The sequence below is a fragment of the Lissotriton vulgaris genome, chromosome 5 (assembly GCF_964263255.1).
Source record: "Lissotriton vulgaris chromosome 5, aLisVul1.2, whole genome shotgun sequence".
Classification (NCBI taxonomy): domain Eukaryota; kingdom Metazoa; phylum Chordata; class Amphibia; order Caudata; family Salamandridae; genus Lissotriton; species Lissotriton vulgaris.
In genome coordinates this window covers 1,215,315,904-1,215,332,121 of record NC_141693.1, presented here as the reverse complement: position 1 = coordinate 1,215,332,121, position 16,218 = coordinate 1,215,315,904, and the positions used below count along the sequence as shown (strand labels likewise).

The 16,218-nt window shown below is 46.5% G+C and overlaps 1 long non-coding RNA gene across 1 annotated transcript; it reads right to left on the bottom strand.

The window, feature by feature from the left end:
• Positions 1-1,373: 1,373 nt before the first annotated feature.
• LOC147712317 (uncharacterized) lies at positions 1,374-2,692 on the bottom strand. The gene is made up of 3 exons (XR_015295745.1): positions 2,645-2,692; positions 1,712-1,783; positions 1,374-1,471 (listed from the first exon to the last, which is right to left on the bottom strand). It is a non-coding gene; the product is annotated as an uncharacterized LOC147712317 (long non-coding RNA).
• Between the last annotated feature and the right edge of the window lie 13,526 nt (positions 2,693-16,218).

Sequence of the window (16,218 nt, the reverse complement as noted above, 5' to 3'; positions counted from 1 at the left end):
TCACTTTCACTGGCCTCACGTGTCTAAGGAAAAAAAGGAGTTTTGGTGTTCCCGTGCCACCTGTCAAGCCAGTGGTAAATCAGGCAATACCACAAAGGCCCCCCTGACATCACTACCTGTGGTGGGGGTTATCTTTGAAAGTGTTGGGATTGACATAATTGGTCCCATGAACCCTTCTACTGCCTCTGGGCACAGCTATATTCTAGTGGTGGTAGACCATGTGACTAGATAGCCAGAAACTATTCCCCTTAGAACTACCACAGCACCTGTGGTGGCTAGGGCCCTCCTGGGAGGGAATTATTTCCAGAGTGGGTTTCCCTAAGGAGATCTTAACTGACAGAGGTACAACCTTCATGTCAAGTTACATTACTGTTATGTGGAAGGAGTGTGGGGTGAACTACAAATTCACCACACCATATCACCCAAAATGCAATGGGTTTGCTGATAGATTCAACAAAACCCTTAAGGGCATGATCATGTGCCTCCCAGAAAAGCTTAGGCGAAAATGGGATGTCCTGTTGCCCTGCCTTCTCTTTGCCTACAGAGAGGTCCCACAAGGGGGTTGGCTACAGCCCTTTTGAACCTCTGTTTTGGCATCCAGTTAGGGGTCACCTGTGTTTAGTGAAGGAGGGATTGGAGTTACCTCTCAAACCACCTAAGCAAGACACTGTGGACTATTTACTTGAGCTACACTAGAGGATGGCTCAGTACATCAAGAAGGCCAGCAACAACATTGAGGCAGGTCAAAAATTGCAAAAAGCTTGGCATGACCAAAAAGATGTGTTTATCAATAACAATACTTTAGAAAAAACAGGGGTCTGATACAAGTTTATACAAAGGTTGCCGTGTTGTTCCTCATGGAAGAAAGAAATTGATGCAGTCTGTGATGCAGGTGGATTAGAACAGGGTAGCCTGATGGTGACCCTGGGAATCCGTTTTGTTGGATTTAATGCCCTCACACACCCTTTCAGGTGTCATGCTTCATCATTTGGGCCTGCTCCTCGTTGGGTCGGCGGTGCAATACCCAATGGGCAACACCTCATAGAGGGGCTCTTTAGCGGAGATCTTTTTCCAACTGCCGTATGGATGAAGTGCGGGTATGGGGCCAGAACTCAGGGTATACGTGATTTTGTAGGTTAAAATAAAGCTACTGGTACCGGGAATACTTTATTCAGAAGGGTCACTGCTTTAATTAAAAGTGATTTCCTAGAGGAGAGTAGTGGAAAGTGATGTTTCCCGCTCTCATTTGGAATTCATTGCAGTCTGGTCAACATGTTTCTCGCTACTCTAAAGTTTATTGAGCGATTCTTCAGGACCAGGGGGACTATTTAGCGAGTATCTAAAAATGTAAGCAACTGTCTTCACTGTTACCACGGAGTATGGTGTATGTAAGCTCGTACGGCTACCACACTAGTGGGTGAAGGGAAGAACAATATTATATTACCCTTCTTCAGGTTGTGATTGTCAATACCTGTTGAAGGAAAAGGGAGAGCATATCACAAACAATTTGGAGAACGTTGCATCAGTGACTGTAATACTTGTGCGTTTCGCATGCCAGTGTGAGTCATGCGTGTCACAACACCATTGCACAAGTGTGTCAGGCACTCTCAGAAGTGGGAGTTCAGTGAGAGTGACATGCGAAGGTAAAAACCTTGTACTAAAAACCGAATACCCAGATGATATTCATCACGCGTAGTTATTCACAACTCACCTAAAGTTAAAAACAATCAGACAACGACAGTGTCCAGCGGGTAAAGCTTCAGGGAGATCTTCCACCACAATGCTATATAGAGGAAGACATCTCAATGATCTACATAGACATACATAGACTGGATGGTAGTTACAATCTAGTGTCATTGTTCTGCATAGATATACATAGACTAGATGGCAGTTACAATATAGTGTCAGTGTTGTATTAAGTAATGGTATTGTATATATGGGCCCTAATGGATAGGTCTATTCAGGTATTGTTGGGTGTTTGGGTAGGATAATGGATGTTAGCCACACTTTTTTGCCCCTGAAGTTCGTGTATTTAAGTTTCAGAGGGCTATAGGGTTTTCTGGCGACTAATTACCACCCTGATTCCCTCTCTGTCAGGGTTTGTTTATTTATTAGAAGTGGGTCTTGTGCGATTCTGTGTGTTACAACAGTCGTGGATTAATGACCATTGTACACATTTCCTCTTGGCATCTTTATGAGATGAAGTATGTTGTGCAAAACCCCAGTATCTTATTTATGGCTTGAGCTCCTAGTAGGTAAGGCTGGTGTCGAATCTGCGTGAACCTATTTGTTTAATCTCGCTTCCTAGTTCTAGCGCGGCCAAATGCCGACTGTTCAATCGTGCAATGTCCGTCTAATCAGTAAGTAGCAAATTGCCTGGTTGTATAGTTTGTAAAAGGCGCTGCTTGCAGAATGTTGTGATGGCACCCTAAACCCCCGTGTGTCCGTTTCAGAGTATGGTCAATGTACTACTTAGTGTTAGAGTCCCATAGGCTTTCAACTAAATCGGACATCATGTTGGGGCTCAGTACAACGTTAAAAAGCAATACCAATGGGACTTTAAATTGAGGATGTGCACGTTAAAAACCCTGTATCGCATAACAGTCATATGCGCGTGGCGCATTGTTAACTACCTATCACTTACTTGGTGATTTCCTGAGCTGCGTTACAAGCACCTACCCATCGCCGCTGGAACCGGATGGAGGCAGTGGGAGGTGTAGCTTCCATTTTTAAGGAAAAGCTACCACGAGCCTGATTGGCTCTTAATAGTGGCGGCCATCTTGTAGTGTTAGTAGTGGTGGACTACACGCAATGGAATATTCCGGTACAGACATGCTATACTAGGGGCTACCGTGCTCCCATCACAACTAACACTACTACTTGCCATGTATTTAGCAAACAACAATAAGATTGTATACTCACAACTTCACATTTCATCAAAATCGTTGCGTGCACTCTCAGGAACAACAAAGTTTGTCCGCGACTTACCAACAATCCCTTTTATCTATGTTTTTCGTTCACTTTTGTATCTCTGATTATAGGCTCTTTAGGAACTTGCGTCCTGACTGAGTTGGTAACAGTCTTGGCCTTCTCTAGCCTATAAATTTGGCCTCGTATCAGACCCCCGGTTTTTCTAAAGTATTGTTATTGGTTGTTAGGGGATATAAACCTGGGCAGGTCTTAAAAATATCCATGAGACCCCTTTCTCTCTGTGGTGTTTTGACTGACTGTTTATCAGCCAGGACTGAAAGTATGGGTGTTGGAGCCTGTGGCCCCAGCAGTCCTCCAAGACAAGTGGAGTGGACCCGTACTGTTCTTGAGCAAAAGGGAGAGGTCGCCTACTTGGTGGACCTTGGAACTTCTAGGAGCCTCCATAGGGTGATCAATGTAAACAGGCTCAAAATGTATGTGGACAGGGCAGATATGGGCTTGCTCATGGCTACTGATGAGGGACAGGAGGAAGAGAGTCACCCACTCCCTGACCTCCTCTCACATAACCCTGATGATGGCTCAGTTGATGGTGTGGGCTGGCAGGCAGCCTCACTGAGCAACAGCAGAATGATTGCAGGAAGGTCCTTAATCAATACAGGCCTATGTTTTCTTTGGCTCCTAGTCAGACCAACTGGTGTACCCATGAAGTAGACACAGGTGAGAGCCTACCTGTTAAAAATAAAATTTACAGGCAGCCTGACCATGTCAGCGATTGCATCAGGACTGAGGTCCAAAAGATGCTGGAATTGAGAGTGAATGAACCCTCCTATAGGCCTTAGGCTAGTCCAGTGGTCCTGGTACCCAAACCTCATACCCAGGGTGGCAAAAGAGAAATTAGGTTTGATGTGGACTATGAGGGGCTCAATGCACTCACTAGGACTGAAGTTCAACCTATTCCTAGGGCAGATGAGCTCATTGACACTTTGGCCTCAGTCAAGTTCTTGAGAACAATTGACCTCACTGCTGGATATTGACAAATCAGATTAGCTGAAGATGCCAAACACAAAACCTCTAGTGTGCAATCTCTATTTATTGTGATGCCCTTTGGTTTGAAGAATGTACCTGCCACATTACAAAGGTTGATGAACAAAGTCCTTCCAGTCCTGGAAGCCTATAGTGCAGCATATTTTGATAATATAGCTGTCTTTAGCTCCACCTGGGAGGATCACCTGGTCCACCTAAAGAATGTTTTCGAGGCTCAGCGGAAATCAGGTCTCACTATCGAAGCCACTAAGTGGCAGATAGGGCAGAGTAAGGCTGTGTACCTGGGCCACCTTGTGGGTGGAGGCCAGGTTCAACCATTACGGAGCAAACTCCAGACCATCATGGACTGGGTTGCTCCTACTACCCAGACTCAGGTCAGACCTTTATTGGGCCTTACTGGGTCCTACAGAAGATTTGTAAAAGAATATGGGTCTATAGTGACTCCCTTGAATGATCTTACATCAAAAAGGATGTCCAAGAAAGTTCAATGGACAGTTAACTGTCAAAAGGCATTTGATGATCTCAAGCAGGCTATGCACACTGCTCCCATTCTGAAAAGTCCTGACTATACCAAACAATTAATTGTCCAAACAGATGCATCTGAGTTGGGGGTAGAGGCTGTGTTGTCACAACTCACTGCAGCGGGTTAGGGTGTTGGGTTTTACGTGAAAGGGTGCCCCTGCATGAGCAGAGCACCCCTGCAGCCTTCGGAGATCATTCTCCCGGGTTGTCGGTGACACAGCCACACATATATATTTAGATGTGCATTATATGCTAGCGTAAAATGCTATCTCGAAAACAGCTGCAATAAATCATGTCGAATTTGGTATTAAACACCTTGGAATCATAAGGAGGTATGATTCCACACTTCAGAAGCAAGCTTCGTGGGGTCCCTGGTCCACCCGGTACCAGCCTTTTCAACCCTGACAGCACAAAACAGTTGCTGCTGACCAGAGACATATTTCTGCCCTCTTGCTTCTGAGCTAAGCTAGAGCAGAGGAAGGCAGCACAATAGGCATCCTGTCACAGGGAGGTGTGACCACCTCTAAGACAGGACTTAGTGTATTGGAGCTGGGGGTGCACTTCCAAAGTGTCTGAAATTCTGAACTAGGGGCACATTTGGTATCCCTGTGCATAGTCCAGTTCAAACCAATCCTGGGAGCGGTTGGCTCCTGCTCTGGGCAAAACTGGACAAAGGACATGGGTTTAATCTCCCCACTGTCCTGAACTTCCACTGGGAAGGTCCCCTGAATCTGTCCAACCCTCTCCTGTGGGAATAAAAGGGCTTACCTGGCAGTAGGACCATAGATTCAACGTGGACAATATTCTGAACAAGAAACAACTGACCTTCGACTGTCCGGACACTCTGGACTACACTGGGTTTCGACTAGGCCTGACTTTGTTTCCCTCTCCGTCCAAAGTATTGTCTGTGCCTGTGAACCATACGTGCAGTACCAGTGGAGCATCAAGGACAACTGAATTATATCCTTTGGGGTAAAGAAATCATTGCTAATTTGTGAAACTGCTTGAGGTACCCTTGCGACTCCTGTGCCTGAGGGACCACTTGAGGGTCAACACTGCTTTGCTTTGCTTTGCTTGCTTTGCTCCTGGTCCTGGCTGGGCCTGACCATAAGCGTCCTTGACTTTCTTCATGGGTAGTTGTTGCCAAGGCTTGTTGGTGCTCCCGCCTCACCGACCCTCCAGTACTCGACATCCTTTGTGCGACAGCTCGTATCTGGTTCCTGGTCATCCTTGATGTCTCCTGGTCTCTGTGGATGCAGGGTCAAGGTCTACATCAACACTCCTGAAGCACCCAACATCGGTGGGCATTCGTCTACTGAGCCCCTGGTCACTCCTGAGTGACCGAGACTCTGTCCCCTCTGCTTTTAGGTTCCTTCCATCAAGAATCCACCTTTGGGTTTCACTGGACATTTTTCTTCTTTCCAGCAGTGGCATTTCTATGAAGTCTCTTATAGAGATCGACAGTGGTTTCCAACACCACTTCAGCCCTATGCACAAGGCCTCCATGGTACAGGTAATTCTGGTACTACCGTATCTATGTGTGGGGTGGCTCTCCAACCTTCTAGGATCCAAAAGGTTTCTTCATAATCTACTGGGAAGGGTCCTTAAATATTTAAACCTCAACCACTGCTTTCCCATAGAGTTGTACAGAGCATGTGATCGTGTTCTTACACCACACTCGTCCTCCGTGGCATTCCTACTTACTCACCTTGGGTGGTTTCTTAGAATCCCAGTGATTCTACGTATCCTAAACACAGTTTTGACTCAAGTCGTGTTTTTTATATCACTATTTTAGTATAGAGGTGGTCCCCCCTTGGGGCCCAGAGTGTATTATTGCTACATACTGATGATTAATATGTGCTATAGTATTGTGTATTGAGTTGTTATCTCTGTGTAGGAGATACTGTGATGTATTAGAGAGTGTTATATTAACCCTTTCGATGCTGATGACGAGCTCAGCTCGTCATCACCCAAAGGTGTCATGTGCTGATGACGAGCTGAGCTCGTCATGGTGCCACTAAAATGGCATTTTCCAGCACAGGGGGGGAAAACGCCCAGCAGCCATGTGGTTAATAAATACATATTCTTATAACTACTGTGTGGTTCTCCTTTCATTTAGTCAATACTTTAAGGTTACATTCTGGTAAAACTAGCTGCTTAACATTCCTTTAAGACTAAGCCTGAAGGCTGCTCTCCACAGCTACCATTTGGATGGCTTTCTAAACACCATAAGGGTTATTTGGACTGGTGCAAAGTGCCAACTTTAATTAATTGGATGGCATATACTGGGCCAACTTCTCACACTAACTAAAATGTAGATAACAATGGCACAAAGAGGAGCAAAGTATACAATGCTGTGCATTGAAAAACTGGACCAATTACCTTTTACTGTAGCAGAGTCACCATCCACAGAATGGTTAATTCATGGCCATATAACGTTACCGGTCACAACTTTCCAGTTTCAGTTTTACCTAGAACGACAACAGGCAGGCAGATATGAAGAACTGGGTAAGGAATTCATCAAGGAATCTTTGGATTTGTTGTATAGATTTCGATGCAGGAGTGAGGACATGGAAGTGTTTCTAGGCGATACAGACTGAAGGAACTCATTAAGTAGACCTCTCATCTGCCAGGTTATCATACTTCACGGGGCCTGTAATGGTTTAGTTGCAGATGTATCTTGTCATTTGAAAGGGTCCTCGGCTGCTGTGATTAATCCTGTGTTTCATTTTGCTCTTGAATGGGAATTACTTGATGCTGAATGATCAAGGTTGTTGTAGGATGCTTCTGTGCATCACATATTTAATTTAATTTAATTTAAAAAAACTTGTAGAGCGCACGTACACTGAGTCAGTTTCATGGCGCTGTAGGCTCCAGGCTTACTTGTTGTATGTAAGTATTATTTCCACTGACCCACACAGTCAGGGATATGCCGTTATGGCTGCATTTGAATTTTTCCTTTATACGTTTGATACTCTGAGCTAAATGAAGGCCATGCTTTTTACAGAAAACCCTGCCCTTATCCTCCCCCTGAGAAACATTTGATCTTCAGGTCTCAAGGTCCTCAGCTGAGATACAGGCACTTGTACAAATGAACTGCCCTTTTCATTTCAAAGAAATGGTACAAAGTACCTTTAACATGTCTGATACAAAGGGTGTTATACACCTATTTAAGACCATAGGTTCTGTACTGTTAAGCACCTTTCAGACAGTCATCAGTGTGATTCCAGCCTTCATAAATTCTGTATTCTGAAGCATTTTTGAGGACTTCCGCTAATCCTGTTCCTAATAGCAGGAATACAGATTGTAATTTTCTGCTACGCAATGGGCGTCCCAGTCACCAAGGAGATTAAAAAAATGCTCTTGGAGCGCCAATATCGTGATCGCAGGGTACTCCATCTGGGCACACCTCGCCTTCGGGAACTAATGTTCCCAATGTTTTCAAGTCTGCCAAGATCGTACCAGTCTTGAAAAAGGTAGGCGCAGATCCTACGGTCTCTTCTAACTTCCGCCCCATCTCCTTGCTCCCTTTTTTGGGCAAGGTGTTAGAGAGACATGTCACTCATTGTTTGAGCTCCTACATCGAAGCCTCCAACTATCTGGACCCCTACCAGGCCGGTTTTCGGCCTACCCATTCGACCGAATCAGTTATTCTTTCGGTCTTGGATGATTTAAGAGTGAGTGCTGATCACGGCTCTTCTCAGGCTTTGATACTCCTCGATTTATCAGCGGCATTTGACACGGTCGACCACTCTCTTTTGGTCGACCGTGTCAGATGCGCTGGCATCTCGGATGTTGCCTTAAGTTGGATCTCCTCGTTCTTGGAGAATCGCCAACAGGCGGTGCGGTTGTCTCCTTTCTGTTCTTCCCCCCGAGCGGTTACATGTGGTGTTCCCCAGGGTTCCGCCCTTTCTCCTCTTCTTTTTAATCTTTATATTTTTCCTTTAATTTATGCTTTGCGTCGTCAGGAGGTCACAGTGTTTAATTACGCTGATGACCTCCAAATATTTTTACCCTTTCTGCTTCTCCTGATTCTGTTTCCTATTTTCAGAACACTATGATTTTCATCCATGATTGGATGTGTAAGAACCATTTAAAGCTGAATTCCCGACAAGACGGAGCTCGTCTTGATCGGCGGTTCGCCTAATCCTTGGTGTTCTAATTTTTGGCCTTCCTCTCGTGGTCCTGCTCCCTCTGGGGCTAAATCTGTGAAAAGTTTGGCCATCAAAATCAGCGATGATTTGTCGATGCACACTCAGATCAGTATGATTGTTTCCTCTTGCTTCCTGTCTCTTCGTGTGATTCGGAAAGTCTCCCGCTTTTTTACCATTGACGCTCTGAAGGTTATCCTACTGGCCCTTGTAATTTCTGAGGTGGACTATACCAATTCTTTGTATCTTTGCATCCCTGCCTACGAATTGCGCCAACTTCAGCTCATTCAAAATCAGTCTGCTAGGTTGATTTATAGTCGGTCTAGATTCCATCATGCCCTCCCTCTTCTTAGGCAATTGCATTGGTTGCCGGTTACCTATAGATGCCAATTCAAACTAGATTGCCTCATTTTTAAATCTCTGGTGGGCTTAGCTCCCCATTATATGGCATCCTGGCTCTTAGTCTACACTCCTTCCAGGAATCTACGGTCGTCGTCAAAAAACCTTCTGGTTGTCCCTCGTTTTGTCAGGAAGAAGCATGGGGGGTGGTGTTTCTCCTTCTTGGCGTCTAGGTTCTGGAATGACCTCCCTGACAACCTACGCTTTTCATCATATTTGGAATTCAGTAAAGGTTTGAAGACCTGGTTATTCATCAGAGCGTTTGAAGTTTAAGTTGTTTTTACTAACTGCACAGTATTAGCTCCATGAAACCTTTTTGGTAAACGTGCGCTCTATCTATTGCCGCAACTTCAACTTCAAGGGAGTATTGGTTCCTATCATTTAGACCTGTGTGGATTGGATGTGTTCTGCCTGTCCTCCTATGCCTGTTCTGCAGACAAGAACGCAGGTTGTATCTTCCATCAGTTGCGCCATCGGACGTGGATGCTTTACTGGATCCGTTAACGGCCCATGTACTGCTGTGTCCTCAGCGTATTTCCATGTTGATGTTTGCATTCTTAGAGCCACCCCGGGATGCTTCAGCTCCTGTTGGAATGGAGACCGGCCCCTCTACAGGCAGTAGATATCGTACAGGCTTCCCCAGCATCGGCTGTGGGCACTACAGAAGATCATCTGTGCTCGATTGACCTGATCTGTGAGGTGTTGCAGGGACTGTCACCTGCGATGGCAAGCAATAATGATGTTGCATCTCCCACACAGGACACATAAACATTTGGCTCATTGTGAGGTGGGAAGAATTTGGCCTTTTTTCATAAAAGAGCCAAGGCTTTCAGACACTCACAGTTGTTCGGACTCAATATATGAACATATTTTAATAGACTTCTACAGCTTATGTTAGAATTTTAGCATTTTACGTATTTTTTATGGATTTAGTTGTCTGCGTATTTTAGAAGTACATTTAGGGCCCGATGTAGGTAGGCCGTTACCGATCGGTAACGGCCGAAAATACCGATTTTGGGGCCTTACCGGTCGGTATACTGCCATCGAGATGTAGGGCAAAGAAAAACGTCCAAATCGGTACAAATACCGAATCGGAATGACTACCAAATCGAAAATAATCCGATACGTACATACCCCCACTCGGAAATGTAACGAATCGGTAACACACCGGTTCGGATAAAAAGACCGATTCGGTCCATGTACCGATTCGGTAGTGACACCGAATCGGAAAATATCCGAATCGGTCCATGTACCGAATCGGTAGTGACACCGAATCGGAAAATATCCGAATCGGACCATGTACCGAATCGGTAGTGACACCGAATCGGAAAATATCCGAATCGGTCCATGTATCGATTCGGTAGAGACAGCGAATCGGAAATAAGCCGATTCGGATAACCTACCGAATCAGTAGAATCACCGAATGGGAAAATCCCCGATTCGGACAGATAGGGAGATGTAGGGAAGCACAGAAATACCGATTTTGGCTCCAAATCGGTATTTCTCACTCGGTATTTACCATGGATTACAATCAGGTGGTAACCAACTCCAACCCATTAAAACAGACCCAAAATGCATTGCAACTTGCAGGATGGCAGCTTTTTATGTCATTGCAAGGCGGCTATGGCTACAGCAGGAAGGACAGAGGGAATGGCAAAGAGAGGAACAGGTCTACAGACAGAGGATCACCCTGTTCATGCTCACAGAGGCAGAGATCCTACAGAGGTACAGGCTGGACTCAGACACCATTCTGGAGCTCATCAGGGACCTCAAACCACTGTTGGACCACCCCACCCCAAGGGCACACGCCATCCCAGCGCACGTCCAGGTGCTATGCAGCTTACACCTGCTTGCGTCTGGCAGCTATCAAAGTGGAGTTGCAGCGGTAGGAGGGGTGACCCAGAGCAGCCTGTCAAGGTTCTTCCACACATTCCTTGATGCCATGATACACAGGATGGACCAATACATCTCTTTCCCTGCAACCCACGCAGAACTGGTACAAACTAAAGCTGACTTCTACCAGATGGCACAATTTCCCCAAATCATTGGCTGCATAGATGGCACGCACATTCCGATTTGCCCCCCAGCTGACAGAGAATACATATACCGCAATCGGAAGTCTACGCACACCATCAACGTTCAGGTGATCTGCAATGCGAAGTGCACCATCACAGACCTGGTTGCAAAATTCCCAGGGAGTACCCACGACTCCTACATTTTTCAACAGAGCGGCATCTATGCACGGCTGATGGCTGGCGAATTTGGTGAAGGATACCTCCTAGGTGAGACACATCATCAGACCCCCATAACACAAAGTAGCTAAGTATAATACATGTATGCATGTGAGTAATGTTACCCCTTTTCCTTCTAGGCGACAGTGCATATGCCCTCCGCTCATTCATACTCACCCCCTACCTCAACCCCTCCACACCCAGCCAAAGGAGGTATAACCGGGCCCACAAAAGCACAAGGAATGTAGTTGAACGGACCTTTGGCATCTGGAAAAGTAGATTCAGATGCCTGCACAAGAGTGGAGGTGCAAGGCAGTATACCCCCATCACCTGCTGCAAGATCATAGCTGTCTTTGCAATGTTGCACAACCTTGCAGTGAAGAAGGGCACTGAGGTGGAGTTGTCTGACAACGAGGACCATGACGACGACGTTGCTGTGCCACTAACACAACCTGCTGGGGTGTCTACACCAAGTGATGGCAGATACAGACGTGAGGAGATTACAGAAAACTATTTCTGAGTGAGTACAGATGCACAGACAGGTAAATGGTTGTGAGGAAAAGCAAATTTTAATAATGTTGCAACACCGTTACTGCACTGATGTGCAACAAAAGAAAATGTCAATGTAAAGAAAATAAATGTCAAAGGTCCGGGTTGCCTCACCCGCCCTGGCAAGCGGGTTCTGCAGAGCACCTGGTGCTCCGGCGCGGCTCCGACGCAGCGCTGGCTGGGCTTCTGCGGCTGCTGCTGTCCCCAGCCTCCCCCAGGTCCAGGGCTGGATTGGCCGCAGTGTTGGAAATGATCATTGCCTCCATGGCTGTTGTTATGCGGGCCATTCCCCTTGTGACCTCAGCGGTGTTCTGTGCCAAGCTTGCCTCCATATTAGCCCCACGTTGGCACAGTTGCGCGGTAGCAGCAGCAAGGAGGCTAATAGATCTGTTATGCGCGAGTGCTCGTGCTCGTCAAGTCTTCCGCATAGCTGTGTGATGGCTGTGGTCAGCCTGCCAAGACCTGCAGCAACTTCCTTGTTTGTGTCAACAAAAGCCTTAAACCCTTGCACCATCTCGCCCATCTGCAGGTTGTGCTGGCGGAGCTGGCGCTGGCAGGCCATGATGGACTTTGCCTGCATGCGCTGGATTTTGACCATGCTGCCTTCAAGCCCCTGGAAGATGCTGGCCTCCCGTGCCGGCGGTGCAGTGCTGGAAATGGCACGCCTCCGGGAACTGCTGCTGCCGCCCTGCTGTGTGGGCTGGGGTGCCACTGGTGTTGTTGTGGTGGTGGCTGGGGCCTGACCCGCTGCTCCCTGGATAGGGTTGAGTGGAGCCACAACCATACTCCTGGCAGGAGATGTGGTAGGTGCAGGGTGGGCCGTTGTGGGAGAGTTCTCAGGGGAGAACAGCAATGGGGGTGTGCCAGACATTTGTGGGGAGTGAAGGAATGCGTAGTCAATTACCAGGTCTCCCTCATTTCCCTGGCCAATGGTGTTGTCCTCCTCCTCCTCCTCCTCCAGGGCAGCCTGACTTGTGCTAGGCCCTGCCACCGCACTGGAAGTTGGTGCTTGTGCTGGTGCCTCAGTAGCTTGTGGTCCTCCGCCTGATGGTGCCCCTAGGTATAAAGAAGCATTTGTGAATTGAGTGCCGATGTATTACAGTCACTACAATTAAAGCATTGCACATGTCCTTGCATATCCTTTGAATGTGTTCCACTGTTTTCTATATTGTGGTTCTGCACTGCCATATTTTGCCAAATTCTGCTGACTACATTTACCATGATGCTTTTCTCTTGTATGTTGGTTACAGTACTGGGCTGGGGTTTGGCTGTGCATTGTGTCTAAAGGGGAGGTGTCTGGTAGGGTGTGTCATGATGCGCATGCTTCTTACCTGGAGCTGTAGCTCTGGCTGAGCTATCCAGGGTCCCGATTCCTGTCACACTCTCCCTCTCGATGGTGCTGGACACCAGTTCCTCCAGCTCAGTGAGGGATGGTGCCGGGTTCCTGCCTCCACCAGTCAGTGCAGCTTGCCTCTGCAGCTCAGCCATTTTACGTTTCGTCAGGCTGCGGATGTCATAAAATCGTTTTTTTAGGTCATCAAGGGTCCTGGGGGTGACACCAACTGAGTTGACCTTCTCAGCAATCTCGCTCCAGAGCCTCCTCTTTGTGCTGTCTGGCACAGTGAGGGACAGCTTTCCAAAGAGCTGCCTGTGCACCCTCACCACCTCCTCCACCAACACCTGCAGCTCCATGGTACTAAACATGGGCTTTCTCTTGTGGCCAGCCTTCTGGCTCTCACTCCTGCTTGCCATCTTGCTATCACAGTGCTCTGGCTCCTGCTCCCACTGCTGCTCACTGTGAATGTTCAGCTCAGGCTGCCTCTCCAGAAAGTTCTTAATGAGCTGCACCGGCCAGGGTAGCCACTCCCTGCTTGGGTGGGGGAGGGTGGATCCACCTCATTGGCTGTTTCGGATTTTACCGAATCGGATTTTATCGATTCGGATTCTAACGATTCGGATTTTGCCGATTCGGATTGTTCAATGCATTCCTATGGGCATTTTGGCCATGGGGGTGTATGCCGACCACCGATTCGGTAATTGCAGAATCGGTATTTGCCGATTCAGCAATTTCCGATTCGGTGGTAGCCGATTCTGTACATTCCGATTCGGTAAGTGCCGATTCAGTACGTATCGAATCACAATACCGATGACGAACGAATCGGTATTTTTTCGGGGTTTTTTTCCTACATCTCGTTTTCCGATTTCAGAATACCGATTCGGTGCGCCTCGGTATTTTTAAATCGGAAAAAACGATTTACCTACATCGGGCCCCAGGTCTTTTAGTTTGTGATCCAGTCGTATGAAGGGTCACTGTTATATTTCATACAGGCACCCTGATATGGGCTCATGTAATACATAAACCTTTCACCTATATTTCCCCTGCCAGTACACTACATAATGGTTCTTGGTACTGACCTTTTACCTAGTTATGATACTGCTTAAAATGACATGAGGTTTTCTCCGAAAACTAGCCTAATTAATTATGCATGAGGATTCTTGGAATCTCAGCAGGACGACCATCTCCTGCATAATAACTATGTATGCAGTCATCATAATCCGACATGACACAGCAAGGTAGATCACCTGAGGATACCACTTTGGATATATAAACACCATATCTTTGCTGAGGCGATGGTGTTGGCTTTATACTAGGGGTGTAGTGTAGTTCCTATATTCCCAATAGGCTCTGAGCATTGGAATAAAATATCCTATGGATTTTAGATAGGACTTATGTCGACTAGGTATCTATCGAATATATTAAACTTAATAGTGAGTGCCAGCTAGCTCAGAGGTCACTAGAAACGTTCTCGAATACACAAGAAGGGATTAGTTTCTGACAACTGCATAAACATGACAACTTTGTTTCCCCAAGAATAAAGCTGATCTTCAGAGTCGTGGAAACAATATATAGATATTTTACTCAGTCAGAGGTGCAGAGAAATAGAGAGATGGGCGTTTTCACTAAAAGGGTTTATTGAACAGTCTTCTTTCTCATGCAAGTAAAGTGAACTGCTACAATCATAATACTGGTTGCAAAGTATAATGCATACAGTAAGAAGAGTATTATAAAATAATACTGTAAAAACATTGTATGGTTTCTAAACCATAGATAAATACATACATAAATAACAATGGTTAAAAGTACTCAACTGGTGCGTCTAAAATATGCCTACCCCAATGTACCTAACATAAGTCTAGTACGAGGGAAGAAGTAAGTGAAATGTAGCATAAGCATGGGCGAATTTTGCGAATCTCGCGTTCGCGAATTTTGCGGATTTGCAAACTCGCAATTCGCAAAATCCGCGAATTCTCGCGAATTTGCGGATTTTCTTTTTTTTTTGTGTTCGCGCGGGTTTCTGCCAGTTCGCGAGGGTTTTGTACAATTTCGCAAACGCGAACTTACCTGTCGGGTCGCAAGTTTTGCGAACTTGTTGTTTCTACGTGTCCAGCCTGTTTGGGACACTCTTCTTCATCACTGCCACTCTCTGTCACCACTGCCACTCTCTGACTACTCATGCCACCCTCTGGCCCACCCATGCCACCCTCTGTTTCATCACAGCACCCTCTGGTTGTCCAGTCAGTGTACATTATTGTGGCAAAGCAAAGCACACCTTCCCTGCCTCAAGTGACCTGAATTAATTTGGGGCTGATTAATGTGTCACAGAATATTTTTTTAGCTGGCACCTGCTTCCTTAGTGCTTCCTGATTAGTGATCTTTTGCACTTGCTAAGTGCTTTCATTGTTGCAAAATTAGTTACAACACCTGCCCTGCCCCAACTGACAATAATGAATTAGGGGCTGATTAATGGATTTGAACTTCCAGCCTGGCTCCTGCTTGTCTCCCTTAGCTGTAATTCAGGACATTTGTGGCATATGTGTAACTATTCTGAGGTTCAGAGCAGGGTCACATAATAGTTGCAAGTAGGCAACTGAACTCTGGAGGGGCCCCTCAGGAAGCACTACAGGAAATGGCTACTAATGATGAGCCTGAACTTTTGAACCTGGTAAGTAGTTTCAGTTTTGCTAAGATCGTATTTCTGCAATTTAGCGCTTATTCGCGGGGCGCGAAGTTGTACTGGGAAGCCGCGAACTCACGCGAACAGTGCGAGCAAGCCTTAAAATCCGCTGCTCGCGGATTTGCGGATTTTGCGGGAGATTCGCGAATCTCGCGGATTGCGAATTTACCGAAAATCTGCAAAATCCGCGAGCGAAACGGATTTTCCGCCCATACTTAGTGTGGCATAGGTTTAGTTTTTCTTTGCCAAGAATCTAACCAAGATTCCTCTTAGGGCAGAGGTCTTCAATCTGTGGGGCGCGACCCCCAGGGGGGTCGTGGAGTCCTTTGAAGGGGGTCGCAGATTCTATCCCTGGCTTGGGCTGATGAGGGTGCT